The following is a 25,068-nucleotide window of genomic DNA, read 5'->3' as shown; positions in this document are numbered from 1 at the left end:
ATGTTAGCCTCAGACTCTAACCCCCACTTCCCTGAGAGAATGTAAGCTGTGGGGAAGTGTTATCTTTGTCTCACAGGAAACCACCAGCAGAGAAAAACAGGAGGCCACCAGAACTGGTTAGAACACGCTAAACCCAAGATGGTGGAAGACCTGATCTCCAATAGGCCTTGAGCGCCATTAGCATACATTAGCATGCTAAATGACATACCCACCTGCCGCCATGACAGGAAGTAGTGGACCACAGAAGGTAGCAAAAGAGGTGGCACCTCAGCTCCAGGAAGAACCCCACCTATTCCCAGAAAACCAATGCTTATGCTTCCCCCTCACTAACCCTACCTTTAAAGATCTTGCCTTGATGACCCCTGATGAGAAGTTGATTTGCAAACTAAGTTCCCAGTTCTTCATTCTCTGGTCATTGAATAAAGCTTGTGCTGTTTCAGTCTCCCAGAGAGTGTCCTTCAATATAGGTCTTCACCACTAGGTCAGCTTCATCTGAGAGCAGATATTTCCATGCCTTTCCATTCAGAGTCTCCCCTTTGCTCTCAGAATTCGTTCTTCTGCCTTGTGTTTCAATTCTCCAGAGAAACAGAACCAATAGGATATATATAGAGAGAAAGAGTTAAGGAATTTTAAGGAATTGGCTCACAGGATTCCAGGTGCTGGCAAGTCTGAAATTTGTAGAAGAGGCTGGCGGGCTAGAAATTCAATCTTCAGGCAGATTTGCCTCTTCTTTGGAAAACTTCATTCTTTGCTTTTTAGGCCTTCAACTGATTGGATGAGGCCCACCCACATTATGGAGAGTAATCTGCTCTACTCAAAGTCTATCAATTTAAATGTAAATCACATCTTAAACGTACCTTCATAGCAACATCTAGACTGGTATTTGACCAAACAACTGGGCACCAGAGCCAAGTCAGGTTGACCCGTAAAATTAACCATCACATGCCTCATTCTCTAATTCGTGGTCCCTTGTTGCCAGCAGGTCCAAGGGGACCTCTTCTTCCTCCTGCTTCTCCAGAAGTCATGTATGGACCACTCCAGAATCCTTCCCACCAAAGGCTTTTTCCCTGGCCTACCATATCTTTTAGCAGCGATGAGACATGCCCATCCACCAAACGTTTGCCTCCTTTTTCTCCCCCAGGTACTGTATCACTGCACTAGCTCTTTATCCTGACACAGTGGGTGCTCTTCCGGGCTGAGGCAGCTTTAAATCAAACCTCCTACTGAACTAGAGACTTTTAAAAAAAAATCTCTTTTCAAAATTAATTTTGAACTGTGGCTCATTTTTAATTTAGGAAATTGCTGTTACTTAAGTGATTATATATTTACCCAAATGGAAAAGTTATAGAACTGTGATTCTTACAGTAGTGTTTTTGTAAACAAAGTTGATTTAAATTTTTTTTTAATTTAAATTTAAAAAAAAAAAAAAGGTTGTTGGTACTGCTGTTTTCCCAGCTCCCAGAACTGTGCCTTGCATGTAATAGGAGCTCAATAAGCATTTGTTGAATGAATCTGTTAACATAGTGAATTCGTCACATTCTCATTTAGACTCTTCTTGCATTCTAAGATAAATTCTAATCAGTCACGATGCATTATTCATTCAGAATACATCTAAATTAAATCTAGTTCTTGAGTGATTGATTCTTCTGTGTTCCATACGTGATTGGGCCTGTTTCTTTTCTTATGCTGTCTTTGTCCTTGCTGGTATCAGAGTTAAGTCGGGCTTATAAAATGAATCACATAGCTTTCCATTTCATTTTGTACTCTGGAAAGACTTGGAGAGGATGGGAATTATCTGTTCCTTGACTACTTGGGAAAACTCATTGTAAAACACTTGGTCCATATGCCTTTTTGGTGGGTATTTCTTAGACAACCATTCTATTTCTTCTGTGGTTATTGGCCTGGTCAGGTTTCCACTTCTTGTGCATTCAGTTTTTAAAATTTAGGTAGTCTTCAATAATTGTTTGCTTTTAAAAATATATTGTTATACATTATATATAACATTGTTTAAAATCTCCTCTATATCAGCACTATGTCTTTTTTAAAATCCCAGCGTAAATTTTATCTTTTCCTTTCTCTTGATTAAACTTCACAAAATTTATCTAATTGCTTTTTTTTCTCAAAGAACCTGTTCTTCATTTTTATTCATTTAGGGTTGCCAGATTTAGCTAATAAAAATATAGAATATAAGTATGTGCCCTCATTAGTTTCCCATTTTATCTTTTTTTTTTTCTTTTCCTTTCTTTGTTTTTTGTTTTGTTTTGTTTTGTTTTTCCTAGCTTCTTGGGTTAAAAGCCTAGGCATTTATTTTCAGTCTTTCTCATTTTCTAAAAATCTGTTTAAACCTACAGAGATTTTCTTCTTTCATCCCATTCCATGGGTTTTTGTTCAATTCTAAATAATTTGTAACTTCTATCATTACTTTCTTTTTTTTTTTAATCATTACTTTCTCTTTAATCCAAGATTTATTTAGATGTCTCTTTTTACTTTTGTTAAGTGTGTATATAGCTTTGGGGATGGTTCTTTTTATCCTCAGTTTCTGATTTTATTACATTGTAATCATTGCATGTGGCCTGAAATCTGTCAAGATTTTCTTTATGGTCAAGTACCTGCTTCCCAAATTTTTTGGTATTGTGACACATGTGGAAAAACATATTTGTGCATCTAATTGAGGTAAACCAAAAGGAATTGAGAGTCCCAGATAAGAATGCTAGTGCGGGACTTCCCTGACAGTCCAGTGGTTAAGAATCCACGCTTCCACTGCAGGGGGCAGGGGTTCAATCCCTGGTCAGGGAACTAAGATCTCGCATGTCCCATGGTGTGACCACACACACAAAAAATGCCAATGGGAGTCAGGCCACAGTCCCCAAAATCCTCTGGCCCATCTTGGATCCCATTCAGTCACACATGGTATACAACTTGAAAAACGTGCTCAGTTTTTGTGAATGTTTTATGTGTATTTGAAAAGAACGCTGTTTCTCTTCTTGCTGATATGTGCGTATATATGTATATGTTTGCATATATGTTTAAGATTTCAATGGTCTGACTCAAATCCTCTGTAGTTACTTCTTTTGATCTGTTTTCTTGGTGATCACACCCACCTCTTTTACTGCTAGTGGTAAACACTATCCTGCATTTGGTGCTCATCATTCCATGCATTTTATTATGCTTTAAGTACTACGTATTTAACGTGAATCAGTATATAGTATTCAATCGCCTGTTTTGAATTTTATATAAACAGTATCTTACTGAATATCTTTTTTAGCAATTTGCTTTTTTCATTCAATGTATTTGCAAAAGCCATCCCTATACTGAATGTGTAGCTCAAGTTTAATCATAATCTAATCAGATTCTTTTGTGATAATCTTTATTAATGAATCCAATTTAACTACTCATTTTCCTATTGATGTATATTTCTAATATATGTTTCTATTTTTTTTTTTACTTTTACTATGCTGCTCTGAACATTCTTGTCCAAGTCTTACTGACTTACTATGGCAAGAGTTTCTCTAGAGTACATTCCTCAGAGTGGAATCCTAGGCCCTAGATTATGTGCGTTAATAACTCTTCTAGACATTACCAAATTGTTCTCCAAAGTGGACATACCAATTTATATTCCTTCCAGGGGTGCATAATAGGTCCTATGGCTCCATACTCTCACCAGCAATCGGTATCTTCACATGTATATTTATTTTTGCCAAACTGGCTAAAAATTGAACTTGGTTTTTATTTTCATTTTTATAATTCCTAGTAAGGTTTGTCATCCTATGATTTGTCATTTGGTTTTTATTTTCTGTGAATTTTAAAATTTTTGTCTCTTTTTTTCCAATGGGTTACTTGTATTTTATTGATTTGGAGGAGTTCTTTATGTAATCTGGATACTAATCCTTGTGTAACATTATATATGTTACAAATATCTTCTTTCAGATTGTAAGTTTTTGTAAAAATCAATTTTTATGATGTCTTTTAATAAACAATTTTTTTTTCATTTTAATGTAGTTGAAATTATCAACCTCTTCCTTTGTGATTTGGGTTTTGGGCTTTCTTTCACCTTAAAAGGCAAGATCATAAAAATATTCTCTAGTTTTTTCTTCTAAAAATTGCTTTTCACTTTGGGTTCTTATCTGAAATTCATTTTGGGTGTATGGTCTGAGCTAGGGATATAATTTTGTATAATGGGTTATCCCAGCATCTCAGATATAATAGTTCATCTTTTCCCTATAAATCCAGAGTGTCAATTTTATATAAGTCATGTTTTCATAGATAGATGGGTCTGCTCTGTTCCTAATTGTCCAATTGTCCATTCATGCACTAATATCACACTATTTTAATAACCATAACTTCATATTAAAGGTGGAAGTCTGGTAGGAAAAGTCTCTCCATCTCTTTCTTCTGTTTGATTGGGCCTAATAGAATCCTAAATTAAAAGTTACTGTCTCTTAATACTGTGAAGATAATATTGCACTTTTATTTTTTAATTCAGTGTTTCTGATGAGAAGTCTGATGTCAATTTGATGCTCCTTCCTTTGTAGGCAGTCTATCTGTTTTTGTTTTTGTTTTTTTCTGGAAGATTTTAAGATTTATCTTTTTATCTTTTCTATCACAAATCTCACACTATTTGTAGGGATTTTGTAGGGACCTGTCGATCTGAGGACAGAATTCTCTGATTTGTTTAAATGTTCTGCTTCCCTTCCCTACTCTATATTCTTTCTTTCTAGAACTCTTATTAAATGAAAGTTAGAATTCTGGATCTATCTACCACATCTCTTGATTTTTCTTTCATACATTTTATCTTTTTCCTATTTGGTCTATGTTCTGGGAGAATTTTATAGCTCTGTCTTCCAGTTCATTAATTTGTTCCTCAGCAAATTAATTTAGTCTTTCTATTAAATTATCTCAACAATCAACTTCCACAATCCTTGTTTATTCTTATTTATATGTGTATTAAGTTTTCCCATTTGATGACACAAATCACACTATTTCAAAGGCTTAATCTTCTTGCCCTATTAACTCTATTTTGTCAGATAGAAGTTTTATCATCTGTTAGGTTTCTCATCTTTCTTTCATGGTGGCATTCTTTAAAGTTTGGCCATTCTTGATTTTTCACTCATCTCTTTAGTGGACATTTCCTGTTAGATCTATGTTGCATCTGTTTTCTTAGCCTTTTCTAAAGAAGCATGGAATTTACCACTGGGTATACCTTGGAGGCTAATGTTCTGATATGGGTGTTCCCCACTCCTCCAGGTATTGCCAGACACTGGGGGTGGGGCAATGCCTTGTCTTTCTTGCTGCCGCCCTCCTACCCATTTTTCTTCACTGAAGATAGAAACCACCATCACTGTTGTTTGACTGAAGGGGTAGAAAAGTAGTGGTGAGCAGCAATCAAACTATCTAGATATTCCTGCTGTGGCACCTGAATTGATCGATTTATTGGTTATCTTTGAACTTCTTCCTGCTGCTAGCATCCATCACTTTAGAGCAAGGAACATTCTCGGTGTCCCTACTACATTTTGCAGCACAGCCACTGTTCTAGCTTTTTTGTTTTTGTTTTTGTTTGGCTGTACTGCATCTTCATTACTGTACATGGGCTTTCCCTAGTTGTGGCGAGTGGGGGCTACTTTTCACTGTGGTGTGCAGGCTTCTCACTGCGGCAGCTTCTCTTGTTGCAGAGCATGGGCTCTAGGAGCGCAGGCTTCAGTAGTTGTGGTGCACAGGCCCAGTAGCTGTGGTGCATGGGCTTAGCTACTCCACGGCATGTGGGATCTTCCTGGACCAGGGCTCGAACCTGTGTCCCCTGTATTGGCAAGCGGATTCTTAACCACTGCGCCACCAGGGAAGTCCCACTGTTCTAGTTTTAGCTCTGGTTTATCTCCACCGGATTCTGTGTCATGCAGGGATATGTCACAGTGTCTGGTCCCTAGAAATTTCCTCTCATTTCCCATGCAGTTGTGATTTTCTTCATTTATCTTTTCCATTATTTATAGAAATTTGGAGCTGAAGAGAAGATTGTATCATTTTTTTCAATCCATTATCTTCAAATCGACTTTTTCACCACACTTAAGTTATGTATAATGAGAGAAATAAGACAAAGAAGTGGTCTGTGGAGGCCAAAATATCACCTTATTCTGATACAGCTACTGGGGAACGTAGCTTAGCATGAAAGCCAGATGAGCTTACTAATACTGAACCACAGAATTATATAAACTTAACCAGCCTGGCCCAGCAGCACCGACTGTGGCAGGTCTCATCATATGGATGGCATTCTGTCCTGTAAGAAATAGAACTGTGCTTTCTCTGGCTGACTGGCTCTCAAAGAGGAAGGAGAATAAAGCTAATTGTGCTGTTTATTATTCCGGAATTCACCAATCAGATTAAGTCACCCTCTCCAAAAACACAGGAGATGTACTAAACTGTCCCATGGAAGACGTATTCATGTCCTATTGCCACTGTAACAAATTACCACAAACACAGTTGCTTGAAACTACACAAATTTATTCTCTTATAGTTCTGGAGGTCAGAAGTCCAAAATCCATTTCACTGAGCTAAAGTCAAGATTTTGGTGGGGCTGGTTCCTTCTGGAGACCCTAAGGGGAAAATCTGTTTTCTTGCCTTTTTTAGGTTCTATGCCCTCCTGTATTCCTTGACTCGTGGCCCCTTCTTCCATCTCCAAAGTTCATCACCCCCATCTCTGCTTCTGTCATCACATCACCCTCTTCTCTGGCTCTTCCTCCTCCTGTGTCCCTCTTATAAGGACCCCTGTGATTACATTGGGACAACCAGGTTACCCAGGACCTTTTAGCAACTTAACCTACATCTGACTAGAAAGCGGGCAGTTCCTACAGGGCCTCCCAATTAGAAAATAATAATAATACCAACCAAGTCTGTTCCATTACACTGGGACAACCTCAGGATCCTTAACTTAAGCACATCTGCAAAGTCCTTTTTGCTGTACAAGGTAACGTATTCACAGGCTCTGGGGATTAGGATGTGGACATGTTTGGGGAAACATTATTCAGCCTAGGACAGAGGTAGTATCAATAGCTGGTTAAGAATGATTCCCCACTGATCTTCCCTTGATTCTTGTTCCCTTAAACCATTGGTTTAGCCATTAAGCCTATGTCAACCAGAAGTGTGTCTCACATCTTCAAGAGAGAATCTCGGCAGCCTATCAGAAACAGTCCTGCCCCATTTTCTTGAGGCTACCTTTCCCTCTTGTGTCAACCAGCTATGTACCCTCCCAGGGACACTGGTAGGAAAGAGAGATTTTGCTCATGAAAAGTTCCAAAACAGTTCCCTAGTATGCATTAATTAAATAGTTCAATGCCATTCTCTAACCAAGGCTAAAATTTCATTCATTTTTCTATTACTTTTTTTATTATGCCTATCCATATAGCCCATGTAGCATATCAGAGGATCAGCAATGAGATTAAATGACAAAATTACACTAGTCTAGTAATAATATGCACAAAGAAACCTGGAAATAATCATCAGGGAAATGCAAATCAAAACCACAATGAAATACCACTTCACACCTGTTAGAATAGCTATTATCAAGAAGACAAGAAATAACAAGCATTGGTGAGGATGCAGAAGAAAGGGAACCCTTGTGCACTGTTGGTGGGAATGTAAACTGATGCGACCACTATGGGAACCAGTATGGAGGTTCCCCCAAAAATTAAAAATAGAACTACCATATGATACAGTAATTTCATTCCTGGGTATTTATCTGAAGGAAACGAAACACTACCCTGAAAAGATATATGCACTTCATGTCCACTGCAACATTATTTCCAATAGCCAAGACATGGAAGCAACCTAAATGCCTATCAATGAATGAATGAATAAAGAAAATGTGAGATAGATAGATTATATACTATGCTAAGTGAAATAAATTAAATACCATCTGATCTCACTTACATGTGGAATTTTTTAAAAATGAATTTGTAGACACAAGAGAACAGATTGGTAGTTGCCAAAGGCAGGGGTGGTGGTGTGGTGAAATGGGTGAAGGCGGGCAAAGGTACAAAATTCCACTTATAAAATAAATAAGTCTCAGGGACGTATGTACAATATGGTGACTATAGTTAATAATACTGTATTGCTTTTTTTTTTTTTTTTTTGCGGTACGCGGGTCTCTCACTGCCGTGGCCTCTCCTGTTGCGGAGCACAGGCTTCAGATGCACAGGCTCAGCGGCCATGGCTCACGGGCCCAGCCGCTCTGCGGCATGTGGGATCCTCCCGGACCGGGGCACGAAGCCGTGTGCCCTGCACTGGCAGGTGGACTCTCAACCACTGTGCCACCAGGGAAGCCCTGTATTGCATATTTGAAAGTTGCTAAGAGAATAGATCTTAAAAGTTCTCATTCCGGGCTTCCCTGGTGGCGCAGTGGTTGGGAGTCCACCTGCCAGTGCAGGGCACACGGGTTCGTGCCCCGGTCCGGGAGGATCCCGCGTGCCGCGGAGCGGCTGGGCCCGTGAGCCGTGGCCCCTGGGCCTGTGCGTCCGGAGCCTGTGCTCCGCAACAGGAGAGCCCACAGCCGTGAGACGCCCGCGTACCACAAAAAAAAAAAAAAAAAAAAAAAAAAAGTTCTCATTCCAAGAAAAAATTTTGTAACTACATGTGGTAATGGATGTTAACTAGACTTATTGTGGTGATCATTTCACAATATATACAAATACCAAATCATTATGTTGTACACCTGAAACTAATATATTATATGTCAATTATACCTCAATAAAATAAGAAAATCAAAGTATAATATTTCTTCTCAGAGTCATGATTTTAATAAACCAAGAAGACCTAAAAAAAGAAAAAGAAACTTCAGTAACAAAATGCCAATAATGTTGAGGGAAAAAAAGTTTTAACATAAACCTCTTCCCTTTACCAAATTTCTAGGGAGAAATTAATGTCCAAGAAATGAAATCAAAATCATGAGATATTAAAGTTCAAAGAAAGTTCAGAATAAAATTATCTTGTTTTTGTGTGTTAAAATTCAAAGAAATTAAAGCCAAAATTCATCTCCCCAACTTGTTGTTCTGCTCGCAGCTGGAGGGGATTTCTTCGGTTTTAAAATTTTATTTTTATTTATTTTTGGCTGTGTTGGGTCTTTGTTGCTGTGCACGGGCCTTCTCTAGTTGCAGCGAGCGGGGGCTACTCGTCGTTGCGGTGCGCAGGCTTCTCATTTTGGTGACTTCTCTTGGTGCGGAGCAAAGGGCTCTAGGCGTGTGGGCTTCAGTAGTTGTGGCTCATGGGCTCAGTAGTCGTGGTTCTCGGGCTCTAGAACACAGGCTCAGTAGTTGTGACTCATGGGCTTAGTTGCTACGCAGCATGTGGGATCCTCCCGGACCAGGGCTCGAACCGGTATCCCCTGCATCGGCAGGCGGATTCTTAACCACGGCGCCACCAGGGAAACCCTGGAGGGGATTTCAATGCCTGAGGGGAGTCAGGGATCTTTTAGCAACCTAAGCTGCACCTCACTGGAACGGGGGCAGTTCGTACAGGGTCTCCCAATTAGAAAATAATAATATGAAGATCCAAGTCTGTGATGTAGCTTTTTTTTCCTAAAGAGTCTACAGATTTAGTAGAACATACACAAGGGCCACAGAGCTGGCTCTACACGCAACATATTCAGAAAACAAGCCAATTCCTTGCAGGTATCTCAAACACAATACATACCCAGAATCAGTACTTTGGGTTGCCAAAGACTGTTGGAGAGAGTACAGCTTCACCAAGATGCTGCGTGATTGATTCCAAGAGTCCAGATTCTGTGGTCTGTGAATTCAAACCTATTTAGGAGAAATCTCCTAGTTACAGGTTAATTTCTGCCCTCAGTACCTTGCATTTACCGTATCCAGAAGCTCTACCTCTGGGTACTGTCTCCTCTCTCTGGCCCGGCATTTGAGGGTATGCTGGCTTCTTGAAAAGTTTAGAAGCGTGCAGTAGCAACACCTCAGTCATCAGATTTCATTGGAGGAACTGTTCTTTCCCACCCAGATACTGAAAACCTTTTCATTTTCGCATCCTTTTTGAACTTGAGGTGCTGGTACTGCAGTGTTGCCGTGAAGGTGAGTTCTGTCTAACAGAACTCCCACAATAACCAGTAAACATTTTTCTTCCTGTGCTGCAATGGCTCTTTCTGCTGCCTCCTTCTGTGGAATTCCTTAGGCCCAAGAAAACCATCACCTGGGGACGATTTCTCCCTCATATCTGAATAACCGGTTTCTAGCAGCCTTGAGGACAAAAATAGAGGGAGTAATTCTTGAGCCACATGAATTCAAACTTAGCCCATCTACCCCGCCCTCTTTTGCCCTTGAAGATGGTTCAAAACAACATAAAAGCTCAATTTAAAGTCAGGCTGTTTATCTTACCTACCTAGGCTTAGCACTAGCACATTGAAAACTAATCTCTCACTAATGCTCTGTCGTCCAGAGAGAACCCAGCTGCCCCATGGTTTAAAAACAGCCAATATTTTCTCGCTCCTTTAATATCTAAAAGGACGGTATATGAAAAGACTGTTTCTTTCTCCTTATAACTGAATCCTTGCCCCAGCTGTAACTGCTTATTAAGGCCTCTTCAGCCCGCTGGCCCCTGCTACGTTCCTCTCCTGGTCCCTGTGTTCATGCCAAAGCCCTCTTACAACCTCTGAGTGGCTTTTCCAAGGTCTTTTTCCCCAGCCACATCTCTTAAGAGCCAACTGCACCATCATAGAAAACTACCTGGTCCAATATAAGCCTATACAAACTGCCAAGATCAAAATGTCCTTGGAGAACAGACTAGCGGTTGCCAAGAGGGAGAGGGCTGGGGAAGGGATGGAGTGGGAGGCTGAGGTTAGTAGATGTAGGCTTTTATATATAGGATGGATAAACAACAAGGTCCTAGTGTAGAGCACAGGGAACTATATTCAACATCCTGTAATAAACCATAATGAATATTTCACAAAAGAATGTATATGTATGTATAACGGAATCACTTCACTGTACAGCAGTAATTAACACAACATTGTAAATCAACTACACTTCAATTAAAAAAAGATCAAAATGTCCTGCACACACACTCAAGAACAAGACCCCAGGGCCAATGCCAATCCTTTGCCACTCTAGAAGCCTCCATCACTCTACATGCACTCGTTTGCTTCTCCCTGACTGTTTGCCTTATTTCTCACATACCAATTTTCTGGCCAATGCATCAAAAGTGGGAACACTGAAGGGGTATCCAATCGAAAGCACCCTTCCTCCTTTTCTGAGTTCAAAACAAATTAAGAAATAAGATAGGGCTTCCCTGGCGCCGCAGTGGTTGAGAGTCCGCCTGCTGATGCAGGGGACACGGGTTCGTGCCCCGGTCCGGGAAGATCCCACATGCCGCGGAGCGGCTGGGCCCGTGAGCCGTGGCCGCTGCGCCTGCGCGTCCGGAGCCTGTGCTCCGCAACGAGAGAGGCCACAACAGTGAGAGGCCCGCGTAGCGCAAAAAAAAAAAAAAAAAAAAAAAAAAAAGAAAAGAAAAGAAATAAGATAACGGAATGGAAAAAGAAAACCAAATGATTACTTAATTCCTAATAAACCTGGGCTGCAGGATTCGGTTTACGATGAGAGAAGAGCTTCCTGACACGAGGCCCCAGAATAAGATCCAGCAACTCTGATCCAAAGTAGACTTGCCTCACTGAGGGTGGGAGCGTCAGCTGCTCCTAGAGTGGACCTCATGCTAGCTGGGTGCCAAAGAGGAAAGTGGGCAGGAATGAGCTAAGCAAGCCCACTTTACTTCCCCCAAATTTGCCAATTAAATTAAAGGGCAGAGTTAAGAAAGGGCCCCAAAAAGCCAGGTGTCACACTAACGCAACTCCCTTCACCTGAAAGGCAGTGTTTGAATTTCTTTTTTTAAAAAATTAATTAATTTCTTTCTTTTTGGCCGCATTGTGTTTTCATTGCCGCGCGCAGGCTCTCTCTAGTTGCGGCAAGCGGGGGCCACTCTTCATTGCAGTGTGAGGGCTTCTCGTTGTGGTGGCTTCTCTTGTTGCTCTAGGCGCACGGGCTTCAGTAGTTGTGGCTCACGGGCTCTAGAGCGCAGGCTCAGTAGTTGTGGCTCACGAGCTTAGCTGCTCAGTGGCATGTGGGATCTTCCCGGACCGGGGCACGAACCCGTATTCCCTGCATTGGCAGGCGGACTCTCAACCACTGCGCCACCAGGAAAGTCCCTGAATTTCTTTTACTAGTAAAATATATGTACGTATGACTTGGGTAATTAAATAGCCTGATTTTTAAAAAAATTTTATTGGAGTAGAGTTGCTTTACAATGTTGTGTTAGTTTCAGTTGTACAGCAAAGTGAATCAGCTATACATATACACGTATCCCCTCATTTTTTTTTTTTTTTTTTTTTTTTTTTTTTCTGGTACCCGGGCCTCTCACTGTTGTGGCCTCTCCCGTAGCGGAGCACAGGCTCCGGACGCGCAGGCTCAGCGGCCATGGCTCACGGGCCCAGCCGCTCCGCGGCACGTGGGATCTTCCCGGACCAGGGCACGAACCCGTGTCTCCTGCATCGGCAGGCGGATTCTCAACCACTGCGCCACCAGGGAAGCCCTCCCCTCATTTTTGAATATCCTTCCCATTTAGGTCACCACAGAGCATTGAGTAGAGTTCCCTGTGCTCTACGGTAGGTTCTCAGTAGTTATCTATTTTATACATAGTATCAATGACATAGTGTATATATGTCACTCCCAATCTCCCAGTTCATCCCCCCCCCTTGGTGTCCATACGTTATTCTCTACATCTATGTCTCTATTTCTGCTTTGCAAATAGGTTCACCTATACCGTTTTTCTAGATTCCACATATATGCGTTAATATACGATATTTGTTTTTCTTTTTCTGACTTACTTCACTCCGTATATAACGGAATAACTTGATTTAAAAAAAAAAAAGCTGCTGGTAGAAGCCGCTACCTGGTGGGACTGAGGTGGCAAGGTTATAATCCGAAAGTCTGAAGCTTAGATTTCTCTGGCATTATCAATTAGCATTAGGAAATGATTTCCCACTCTTTCAAATAGTTTTCCATATGTCTTTATGAAAACACTTTAGTTCATACATTGATTAGCCATGTACTTTAAAACATTTGCAGTTTGCAGCAAGATTTAAATACAAGTTTTTCTCAATTACAGAGACAAATGTTTTTAGCCTTCTCAGCTTCCTTCCATTACCCCTTCTGTTCTTTCTTTTCATGCCCACCATGCGAGCCACTCCCCACTTCCAGACTTGAGTGAAATTGCCACACCACAAGGTGTGAAATTAATTTCCCAAATGGTCACAGAGTGGCCAGATGATACCACCTGGGAGTTCAGGGGACTTAGCTCTGTGCAGGGTGAACTGTGGCCAAGGGAAAGGGAAGCAGGAGGAAGCAGGCAGATAGATGCCCTCTTCTTGCTCTTTTTCTTGGACTCCCCTGAGCTGTAGCTTCTTCCTGAAACCTTTCTGAAGAATTCCTGAGTCCTGAGCAAATACACCTAATGAAAGACCTGCTATTCAAAGACTACTTTGCATCCTCCCTTCCCTTTTTCCTCACTCTTACCACCTGAAACCACTCGCTCGGGCTATTTAGGGTCATCTTGTCCTTGCCCAAAAGCCAAACTCAGGGCTTCATGCATCCTGTCTGCCACAAATCCAGCGCTTACTGAGTGTTTCTTAGGGAAGCAAAGAGAAGATTGCTTTACATATTACATAGGAAATCTTCCTTTGAAATATCTTTGAGTTCCTTTCCTCAAAAGTTCCACAGCTTAGAGCTCACCCAACTCTACTTCCTCTTCTCTTCAAGATTCTAATAAAATTCTCTTCCTCATCCTGTGGTGGGTAGAATAATTCTGTATCCTCTCAGCATTTTAATTTTCCTCACTGCCAATCACCCTGCTTATTTCAACAAAGGCCTTCTAGTGAGCTGAATGCACAAAGCATTCATTCTTCCTTGTAGACAAGAAGGGAGGTATTGCCAGGACATGCTTTTAATATGTGTTCCCCGTGTCACACAGGCATAAAGCAAAATTCCAAGCCGGCAAGAAGTGGAGGGAAGAAAATATAATGTCAGGGTGAAGCAAGCGTGGGTCTAGGTAGGTGCAAGTTTGTAGTGATGTCTGGTGGAGGGAAAGTTCCAGATCAGGAACGTGCATCTTGAGGCAGGGGCAGACATGACCTAAAACTGGGTTCAAATGAGGCCACATCACCTGTGAAGGGGAGGCCAGGAGCTGGGAAAGGATTTTCAGTCATACTGGGGACAGGCACAGTTCAGTTTAATACTCAGTAAATCTTATACTCAATAAACATCCCGTAAGTTTGCCACCAGGATCAGAACTGATTCCCGTGGCAATGAGACTGATTCTGAAAGTGGACAAATAAATCTCGTGCCTAGAGTCAAGGGTTGAGGGACCAGGAAACCAAGTCGTTCCCTACTCTTAATGTTTTCCCCTCATGCTTAAGAATAACACATTTTCTATTGATGCTGTTAACAAATGATCACAGGGACTTCCTGGCGGTCCAATGGCTAGGACATCGCCTTCCAGTGCAGGGGGTGTGGGTTCGATCCCTGGTTGGGGAGCTAAGATACCACACGCCTCGCGGCTGAAAGGCCAAAACATAAAACAGAAGCGATAATGTAACAAATTCAATAAAGACTTTAAAAATGGTCCACATTTTTTAAAAAAGAAATCTTAAAAAAAAAAAAAGTACCACAAACTTGGTGGCTTGAAACAACACAAACAGTCTCTTGCAGTGCTGTGGGCTAGAGGTCTGACACGTGTCTCAGTGGGCTGACATCCAGGTGTTGACAGGGGAGAATCCTCTTCTTTGCCTTTTCCAGCTTCCAGAGGCTGCCGCATTCCTTGGCTCGTGGCCCCTTCCATCATTTTCACGGCCAACGAGGGCAAACGGAGTCCTCCCATCGCTTCACTCTGACCTCTTCTGCCTTCCTCTTCCACTTTTCAGGGTCCATGTGACTATATCGGGTCCACCTGGATTACACAAAATAATCTTCCTACTCGAAGGTCAGCAAATTAGCAAGCTTAATTCCATCTGCAACCTGAACTCCCCTTTGCCGTGTGATAAAACATAAGCACAGAATCTGGGGATTCGGATGTGTGCATCTTTGGGAAGCCATTATTCTACCTATGACATGGCGGTAAGTACCGTGGAGAAAAACAGAGCAAGGGTAGGAAAGAGGGAGGGACCACTCCTCCATAATCGTGCTGCCCACTGACCACAGCTGGAAAGATTCTCTGTTTTTGTTTTTAAGGATTCATTTGATTAGATTGAGCCGACCTGGATAATCCAAGATCTTCTCCCCATCTCAAGGTCCTTAACATTAATCATTAAATGTTAAGACCCTTTTGTCACTTAAGGTAACATATTCACGGGTTCCAGGGACTAGGATGGAGACATATTTGGGGAACCATTATTCTACATGCCACGTCGTACCTATGATGGAATTTTCTAGGCGTCTAGGCTTGTTGATGACTCTGAATTTCCAACTTGTACTCAAAAAGGTCAAAAGCCCTTGGAGAGAATTCAACTGGTAGGTATGATATTTCAATTTAGTCAAAAAGCAGAAATTAAGATTTCTCACTATTAGCCCCCTAGACTGGAAAAATGTGTGCATATTTTCTCTTGACTCAGAAGTGAAGCAGCAGTGTGATGCCTCCATCACCACCAAGGTACAAAACAGTTACATCAGCCCAAATAACCCCCTGGTGCTGCCTCTGTGTAACCAGCACATCTTCTCACTCCAAGCCCGCAGCAATCACTGATCCAGTCTGCATCTCTTTGCTTTTGCCTTTCTGAGAATGCTACATAAATGGAATCATATGATCTGCAGTCTTTTGGGTCTGGCTCCTTTTCACTGAGCAAAATGCATTTGATATTCACCCATGTTGTTGTAGGTACCAATAGTTCTTCCATTTTTATTGCTGAGTAGCATTCCATTGTATGGATGTGCCACAGTTTTGTTTACCCATCCAACTGTAGATGGACATGCAGGTTCCAGTTTTGGTGATTATGAATAAAGCTGCAATAAACATTCATGTACAGTTTTTTTTTTTTTTTTTTTTTGTGGTTCGCGGGCCTCTCACTGCTGTGGCCTCTCCCATTGCGGAGCACAGGCTCCGGACGCGCAGGTTCAGCGGCCATGGCTCACGGGCCCAGCCGCTCCACGGCACGTGGGACCTTCCCGGACTGGGGCACGAACCTGTGTCCCCTGCATCGGCAGGCAGATTCTCAACCACTGCGCCACCAGGGAAGCCCCCATGTACAGTTTTTTTGTGTGAACGTAAGTGTTCATTTCTCTTAGGTAAACACCTACGATTACTGGGTCACATGGTAAATGTATGTTTATCTTTATAAGAAACTGTGAAGCTCTTTCCCAAAGTGGCTGTACCATTTTGCACTCCTACCAGGAATGTATGAGAGTTCCAGTTGCTCTACATCCTTGTCAGCATTTAGTAGTGTCAGTTTTTTGTTTTGTTTCAGTTTGGTTTGGTTAGGGTTGGGTTTTTATCCATTCTAATATGTGTGGTATTATTATCTCACTGTGGTTTTAATTTCCCTAATTACTAATGATGTTGAGCATATTTTCATGTGCTTATTCACCATTCATGAAGTATCTGTTCAAAATCTTTTGCCAATGTTAATTGGGTTGTTTGTTCTCTTACTGGTAAGTTTTGAAAGTTCTCATATATTCTGCATGTAAGTCGTTTGTCAGGTATGTGATTTTAAAATATTTCTCCTAGTCTGTGACTTGTCTCTTCTTTCTCTTAAAGGTGTATTTCACACATCAAAAGTTTTTAATTTTGGTGAAGTCCAATTTATGAATTTTTTTTCTTTCATGGATCATGCTTTCAGTGTCGTATTTAAGAATCCTTTCCCTCATCCAAAGTCACGATTTTCTCCTATGTTTTCTTCTAGAACCTTTATAGTTTTATATTTTGCATTTCGATATATGATCCATTTTGAGGTGATTTTTGCAAAAGATAAAAGGTATGGGTAGAGATTCTTTTCCTCTTCCTCCTTCCCCTTCCTCTGCTTTGTTTTCTTTTCTTTCTTTTTTTTTTTTGCATATGGTTGTTATTTGTTCAACACCATTTATTGCAAAGACTATCCTTCCTACATTAAATTGGTTTTGCTTTTTTGTCAAAAACAGACTGACAATACATGGGTGGATCTATTTCTGGACTCTGTATACTGTCCCATTGATCTTTGTATCTATCCTTTCCACAAACACCATTGTCTTGATTACTATAGCTTTGGTGAATAGGTAAATCTATTTTTTTAATCCAAAAATCTCCATCACTCAAAATATGTCACCTTGAGCAAGTTACATAACTTCTCTTAACTTCAGTTTTCTCAACTGAAGAGGATATTCATAGGACCTCTGTGAAAGAGCCATTATAGGAACTGACTAGACAAGGCATGGGGGCGGCGGGGATTGTGGTGGATGTTGCCTGTTTTGTTTGTCTAACTCTCCTCCTTTCTTCCACGGTCAGCATCTCCTTCTTTTACGGAACAACTCTTCTTACTCACTTTAGAATATATACCCCAAGCATAGTAACACCAGCCTACACGTCATATTTCCCAATTATGTTCCTGCATGATTTCACAGATTATGTTCAGCCTCGTGGACAGTTCTACTTTTTTGTTTGTTGATTTTTGATCGGTAGGCAAATTCCTACCAATCCTTAAAATCACATTTCCTCAGCAAAACTTTCCCAGAGTTGCCTTTGTCCATGTGTACCCTTCCCAGCAGTTTGTTCAAGTCTATTTTATTGTTTCTAACTCACTATACTATGATTTCACACAAACACACACCCCTCTGAGCTCCTTGAGGGCTTGAATAATGTTTTTTATACCTAATGCTTAGCATACAGTAGGTGCTCAATATATTTTTATTGGGAGAAAAAAGGAAAGGAAAAAAGAAAACTGATTGATACAAATTCCTCCCCTGATAGATATCTGCCTGAACTTTGTGCAAATGGGCCTCCTCGCAGCGCGTATGAGCGCCACGGGCATACGTTATTTTAGCTCTCTTAATGACTCGGACAGATGACCACAGAATAGATTATGCCAAGCACTAATGCAGTTACATCATACCAGCATGGACTGGTTCTCATTTGGTTAATTAAGATATACTGTCCTGAGGAATGAGGCACTGGCCCTAGGAAGCAGGTCTAGCACACCAGCCATGAAGAAAACATGCTTATTATCCCAAGCATGGGCAATGTTACATCAGATTATTAAGTAGCGTTACAACATGCCCTTAGTTTTGAATTGTTCTCAGTGTTCCCCAAGTAAAGAATAACGTGTAGTCTCCACTCAGAACAGAACCACCAAGGAAAACAAATACAGTGCTCCAGATGCTAACACTGAATGGAAGAATGGACTTCCATGAATATAGTATGCAAACTGAGAGAGCAAGGAGTGATGCGAATAGATGCCGAGGAATATCAGTGAACAGGTTAAGGGAAGGATGTATTTTGAAAAGATGCCACACGTGTGAATAAATCAGCTTCCTCCCATTAGGTGTGTGATATTGTGATGTATCATAAGAAATATATATTTGGTCTTCATCTCCTTTTCTGGCACAGAACTGTTAAAACCCTTCAAATTTCCTAGACGGTGAGTGATCAAGGTGTCTTATTTTATGTTAATGAGGCGACTCTTGGAAAGCATCTAAGGGGTGGGGTTGGTTGCCAGGGGAACCAACCCTGTGATTAGACAGTTGGAACTTTCAGTCCCACCCCCTGCCCTGTGGGGAGAGGAGAGGCTCCCCTCTCTTCACCCCCGCCACCCCAGGCTGAATCAATCGCCAGTGGCCAATGATTTAATCAATCATGCCCAGGTAATGAAGTCTCCATTACAAGCCAAAAGGATGGCGTTCAAAGAGCTTCCAGGTTGGCGAACCTCTGGAGATTTGGGGAGAGTGGCATAGCGGGAGAGGGCATGGGAGCTCTGGCCCCTTTCCCCAGACCTTGCCCTCTGCCTCTCTTCCGTCCGGCTGTACCTGAGTTATATCTTTTTCTAATAAACAGGCAATCTAGGAAGTAAAATGTTTCCCTGAGTTCTGTGAGCCACTCTAGCAAATCAGTGGAACCCAAGATAGGGTCACTGGAACCTCCAATCTGTAGCCAGTCGGTTAGAAGCACAGGTAATAACAGTGTGACTGGTGTCTGAAGTTAGGATGGGGGGTGGGGAGCAGTCTTGTGGGACGGAGCCCTTAAGCCGTGGAATCGGATGCTGTCTCGGGGCAGACAGAGTCAGAATTGAGTAGAACTCTAGAACACCCAACTGGTGTCACAGACCACTGGGAGGTGTGGGAACCACTGCCCCGCACAACACATCCAAGTTGGTCCCAGAACCTTGTAGGCGTAATATGAACTTGCATTCCTGGTAACTTTGGCTGACATTTCACGTGGCACGTCCACTAGCCACCATTTTCACACATTATAATAAGAGATTTTAAAAGCACTTTCAGACACATTATTTCGGTTGATCATGACAATAACCCCATGAAGAGAAGTTATTAGTTTCCCTCATAAGCTTAGAGGCGTTAGGCTAGGCATTCGACACGAAAATAATGACCCAACTTAGAGCTGGTCATGCCGCTGAGGAAGCCTGCCAACTAATAAGATCCACCTCCAACCGGCCCGGCTCTGGGTAGATCCCATCTGAAAAGCAATTGGCCTTTCCAGGGCTTAAACCCTGGGGGCCCAAAGGACAGGCTGAAATGAAGACCTAGGACTTAATTGTTCTTTACAGAATCCCCTCCAAAACAGGAACTGAAAAGCAGATGATAAGAAGACTTCCCTAGGAGCTCTTTAATCACCCAAAGGAAATGACTGTTTAATGGGACCCCTCACTAATAAACAAAGTAGCCAACATCACTTGGCTACTGTTATCTACCGACACCTCCCCCAAAGGCAGCTGGGACACCCCCTCCCAGGCAAATGATGCAGGAGGGAAGAAACCTACCCAAACAAGTTCAGCAAAGATAAAGCTTTTGATCAGCTCCTTACCTACTTTAGAAGAAGGTGGCCTTTGAGAAACACCTGAATCTATTTGGAGCGAAAAAGCAAAAGAGGTTCAGAGGCCGGCTCATAGTAAAAGTCCCTCCTATCTCAAGTCAGTCAATCAATCAATCAAGCAGTCAACCAATCACCTTCCTTGGGCCTTCTCCGGTTCTCCTGCCATAAAATGGCCTTCATCCCTTAAGAAGGGGCTTCCAAACCTTAAAATGTCCAGTGGTGGGTGTAGCCTGCCCCCCAACACGGTCTACGAATCACAACTAAGTAGCATCCCGTTTGTCCTCTTCCCAGAGCAACGTTGGAAACTGATACTGTTCTTTCCATCTTGCCTGAGGAAAGACAGGTAACAGAGAAATACAGAGGTATTCCTGTAGTCTTTCCGAGGAGCTTTGTTTTTGTGTCTAATGAAACAATTATTAAAGATTTGGGAATATCAGTTTTCCGCAGACGGCAAGACATTGCTGGCCAGAAATATTTAATCACAAGACCGTCTTCCAATCTGGCAGAAAGTGAAAGAGAATGATTGGGGATCGCGTGTCGCCCTGAGCCAGTTGGCTGTGTGTTCTCACTGAGATTATTTACAAGAATAACAGGACAGTCTCTAAAGGCGGCCTGAGAGTCAGCAGGACCTAAATTTGAGCTCTTTCAGCAGCTTAACGTGACCTCGAGCAATAGCTCCCAGGCTCCGTTTCCTCATCGATACAGCTACTTCTCAGAATTTCATCAGGATTAAAAGAAATAATGTAGATAAATGCCTCAGCACACACTGTGTGTTCCATAAATGTTGGCCACTGTTATAATTTATTTAACTGCAGAGAGAAAACATCTGCTTATCAGACTAGCGGGGTTTTTTCCTGTGTGCAGACTGTAGCAAAATGCAACCCAGGCACTTCAGGGAGGTGTAACTCAAAACCTAACATTTGGAATCATTTTTTGTATTTCTTCTCACTATAAACTGGAAATAATCCTATGTGACTATTAAAACTGAGTTGGTAGAAAAAGTATAGAAGTTTGCAACAGATGGTCCAGGCTACAACCTAATATCTATTCAGTTACTTGCATTTGAGTTGTATTTTGTCCAAATGAGGGGAAAGGGTGGTAGGGCATAATTAGCGAGCAAGAATTTCCAGGTAATACTGGGCACATCTGCCATTCCATGTGAGGAGTGGGGAGGAAGGCTGAAGGCCACTGCCTTAAGGGACCTTGACATTTGTAGTTGCATTAAGACTTCTAATTCCCTGTTCAAGCCAGATTTAGAAGGAACTCTGGAACTGCCAACCCATTTTTAAGGAAACAGAGATTGCGATATTGTTAGTACATCTAGTTCAGAGGGAAGTTATGTTATATCATAGCTACATTATCACGTTTTTATAAGCCATTTAAATAATAGTGAAATGTCTTCTAATCTAAGAGGTATGAAATTACCTACCCAACCTCAAGATGAAAAGTTTACTATGAAGAGACAGCTGCTACTCAGTGTGATTACATGAAGCTGAGAGTAAGTTTTTTTTTTTTTTTTTTTTTTTTTGGCTACGCGGCACGTGGGATCTTAGTTCCCCCACCAGGGTTCGAACCCGCACCCCCTGCACTGGAAGCGCAGCATCTTAACCACTGGACCGCGAGGGAAGTCCTAGAGTAAGTTAATAAAATAAAATTTTCCCCTTTTAGAAAGTTTTAACACATAAAATTATCTTTACTCTGAAAGGTACTCCAAGATATATCTTTTAAATATTATTTACAGTTGCTATCCACTAGTGGATACATTTCAAATGTATCTTGATTAGACAATCACATGTAACAAAAGTTCCTTTCCTTGAAAATGCCTGCAGGAGTTCTGAAAACATAATAACTTCACTTTACTGTAACACTGATACTCTTTTCCTGTTCCAGCTTTTGCCTGCTTCTTTTTAAGATACAAAGAGTACCCATCTTCTCAGTCTCCAGAGCTTTCAGGCCACTGGACAGGAACAGAATGCAAATTACTCAATAACTACATATTTAAGTAACCACCGTATAATTGGAGTTGAGCAGAGGTGTTCTGGGGAAAAGAAAAACAAAATCAATGACCCTGTGCAAGATGTGTATTCTCCTCATTCAAAGTCTCCCCCCACTATCTGTCCCACCTGCCAAGCCTACTTTATCTCATTGTATGCCCTGGAACACCCCCCCTCCCCGAATCAGTCTCTTGCATAGCTACCAATCAGAATAATCCCTTGCTCAAAAATCCTCAAGGACTTCTGTATCAGTTAAGATTCGCATTTGGCAGCTAGTAACAGAGCCCAGAAATAATAGTGGCTTAAACAAGATAAAAGTTTATTTTTCTTTTCTTTTAAAGGAATTCTGGAGATAAGCAATGCAGAGCTGCTACGGCATCGCCTAGAGTTCCTGTATCTTTCTGCTCCACAATGCACCTTCTATGCTCAGGAACAAAGGATGCCTCCTCAAGTTGCATCCATCGTATCCACCTTCTAGGCAGCCAGAAGGAGACAGACAGGCAGATGTCAAACTTCGCTTCAAACGCCTTTGGGGCCTAACACAGTCCAGCATACTTCATGAACCCTCTTTAAGTAACTGCTAGATCCACAAATGAATTAATTTGGCAGCAGTACTGAAGCAGGGAGATTTATCATTTACAAAACTTTAGCAGATTTTAACAGTACACCCGGGGCATCATATTAGAAACTATAAGGTGTAAATTGAGACTCTTAAACTGACACCCTGCTTTAAAATATCTCTATAATTCGCTTGCCACAGTACCTGAAATTCCCAGAGTTAGAGATTTATTCTGGGTTGTTTTCTTTATTTTTTTTAATTGAAGTATAGTTAATGTACAATGTTGTATTAGTTTCAAAGGTACAGCAAAATGATTCAGATATATATAAATATATATAGATGTACTTTTTCAGATTCTTTTCTCTTATAGGTTATTACAAGGTATTGAATACAGTGCCTTCGGCTAAACAGTAGGTCCTTGTTGTTTACCTATCTTTGTATATAGTAGTGTGTATATGTTAATCCCAAATGCCTAATTTATAGAGATTTAGTCTGCTAAGAGACTATATTTGCAGTAAAAGGAAATATGCTGAGGGAGCAGGGAGAGTTCAAATATGTATAAGGCAACTTCTAACATATGGAAATTTATAGCATCCACCAAAAAAAAAAAAAAAATATCAAGCAGCATAGAAATGCCAAGACCAGGAGGCATTTCAGAGAAGGATAAACGTCTACAAACATCTTTTGGTAAACGTGTGAGTCAAGTGATTTGTCAGTGTCCTGACAAGGCCCGAACAGAAAAAGTTGAGAAGGAGGAAGGGCTGTCCCAGGCTGGTCAGAGAAGCTGCCTAGTGGCTGTGCGGACAGACCTGGGGTCCCTGTGTGCAGCAGGGAGGAGTGAGGGCCTTAGAAAATGAGATGATAGGCAACCTGAGAAGAGGATCAAAAGGTACAAGTAAAAAGCGCCTCTTGCCCAATGCAGAACAAGGAGAGTGCAGGTGCCATACAGGGAAGGCCGAATCCGGGAGATCTGGGTTCCAGCCCTGCTACAGCACACAGGGTCACCTTGAGCCGCTGACAACCTCTCTGGACCTCAGTTTTCTCAGAGGAGTGGTTTGGGCGAGATGAGCTTAGCATCAATGAGCATTAAAATGATTATCACTTGGGGCTTCCCTGGTGGCGCAGTGGTTGAGAATCCGCCTGCCGATGCAGGAAACACGGGTTCGTGCCCTGGTCCGGGAAGATCCCACATGCCGCGGAGCAACTAAGCCCGTGAGCCATGGCCGCTAGGCCTGCGCGTCCGGAGCCTGTGCTCCGCAACGGGAGAGGCCACAACAGTGAGAGGCCCGCATACCGCAAAAAAAAAAAAAAAAAGATTATCACTTGATACATTATTATATAACATGATAATAATATAACTTGATACTGACCCTCATGCGTCAGTCAATCCGGAAGAGGTTGTTGAAAGTATGAGAATGAGGGGACTTCCCTGGCTGTCCAGTGGTTATAGACTCCGGTGCTTGCACTGCAGGGGGCGCGGGTTAGATCCCTGGTCAGGGAACTAAGATCCCGCATGCATGCCAGGCTGCGTGGCCAAAAAAACGTATGAGAATAAATACAGGACTGAGAGTGGGTTAGGTCTGGGAAGACAGGAAATGCAGGCCACTGTGTGGAAGCAACGTGCCAAACCAGAAGCATCTCTGCTGCTCTGCTCCAGAGGGCCGGAGATGCTATTCCAGCCGTGAGCTTAGGACCTACTCTAGCAGCACAGAAAGGCCACTTCTCGTGTGCAGGGGTGGTGGCATAGTCCAGAGTAAAAATATAATGATAAAATAGCAAACACACATAATTATTATTTCTATGCAGGCCTTGTTCTAAGTTCTTCCCATATACTTTTTTTTTTTCCCATAGAAAAGCGTTCTTAAGATTGTCAATAGAGAGGAAAAGCAAGAAACAGAATTAAGGTACGTACGTCACAGGCTTGGCTCGGGGCCTGGAACACAGTAGGCACAGATCTTTGGTTTTTTAATAGTATCTTTTTTAAAATATAAATTTATTCATTTATTTTGGCTGCACTGGGTCTTTGTTGCTGCCCGTGGGCTTTTCTCTAGTTGCGGTGAGCGGGGGCTACTCTTCATTGCAGTGGGCGGGCTTCTCATTGCAGTGGCTTCTCTTGTTGCGGAGCACGGTCTCTAGAGCGCAGGCCCAGTAGTTGTGGCTCGCGGGCTCTAGAGCGCAGGCTCAGTAGTTGTGGCGCACGGGCTTAGTTGCTCCTTGGCATGAGGGATCTTCCCAGACCAGGGCTCGAACCCGTGTTCCCTGCATTGGCAGGCGGATTCTTAACCACTGCACCACCAGGGAAGCCCCAGATCATTGTTTTTATTGTTGACGAACAAAAGGTCTCATGAAGACGTTCCCCTTTCTCCTCGCATGTAACCACCCTCTACATTCTGCAGCGTCCTCGGTCTCCCATTCACCAAATCTCACATTCCCACGGTCACACAAATCCATCAGAAGATACTAATGGGATTCACA

At 42.0% G+C, this 25,068-nt stretch overlaps 1 protein-coding gene across 1 annotated transcript in view; it reads right to left on the bottom strand.

Annotated features, from left to right (window-relative positions):
* The window catches only part of DDX47 (DEAD-box helicase 47), an 89,940-nt gene that overhangs the window by 55,958 nt on the left and 8,914 nt on the right, over positions 1–25,068 (bottom strand). The gene's annotated exons all lie outside the window — the stretch shown is intronic.

Source organism: Kogia breviceps, chromosome 12, assembly GCF_026419965.1.
Source record: "Kogia breviceps isolate mKogBre1 chromosome 12, mKogBre1 haplotype 1, whole genome shotgun sequence".
NCBI classification, from domain to species: domain Eukaryota; kingdom Metazoa; phylum Chordata; class Mammalia; order Artiodactyla; family Physeteridae; genus Kogia; species Kogia breviceps.
Note: the sequence above shows the minus strand (reverse complement) of the source record. Positions and strands in the feature narration are given on the sequence as shown.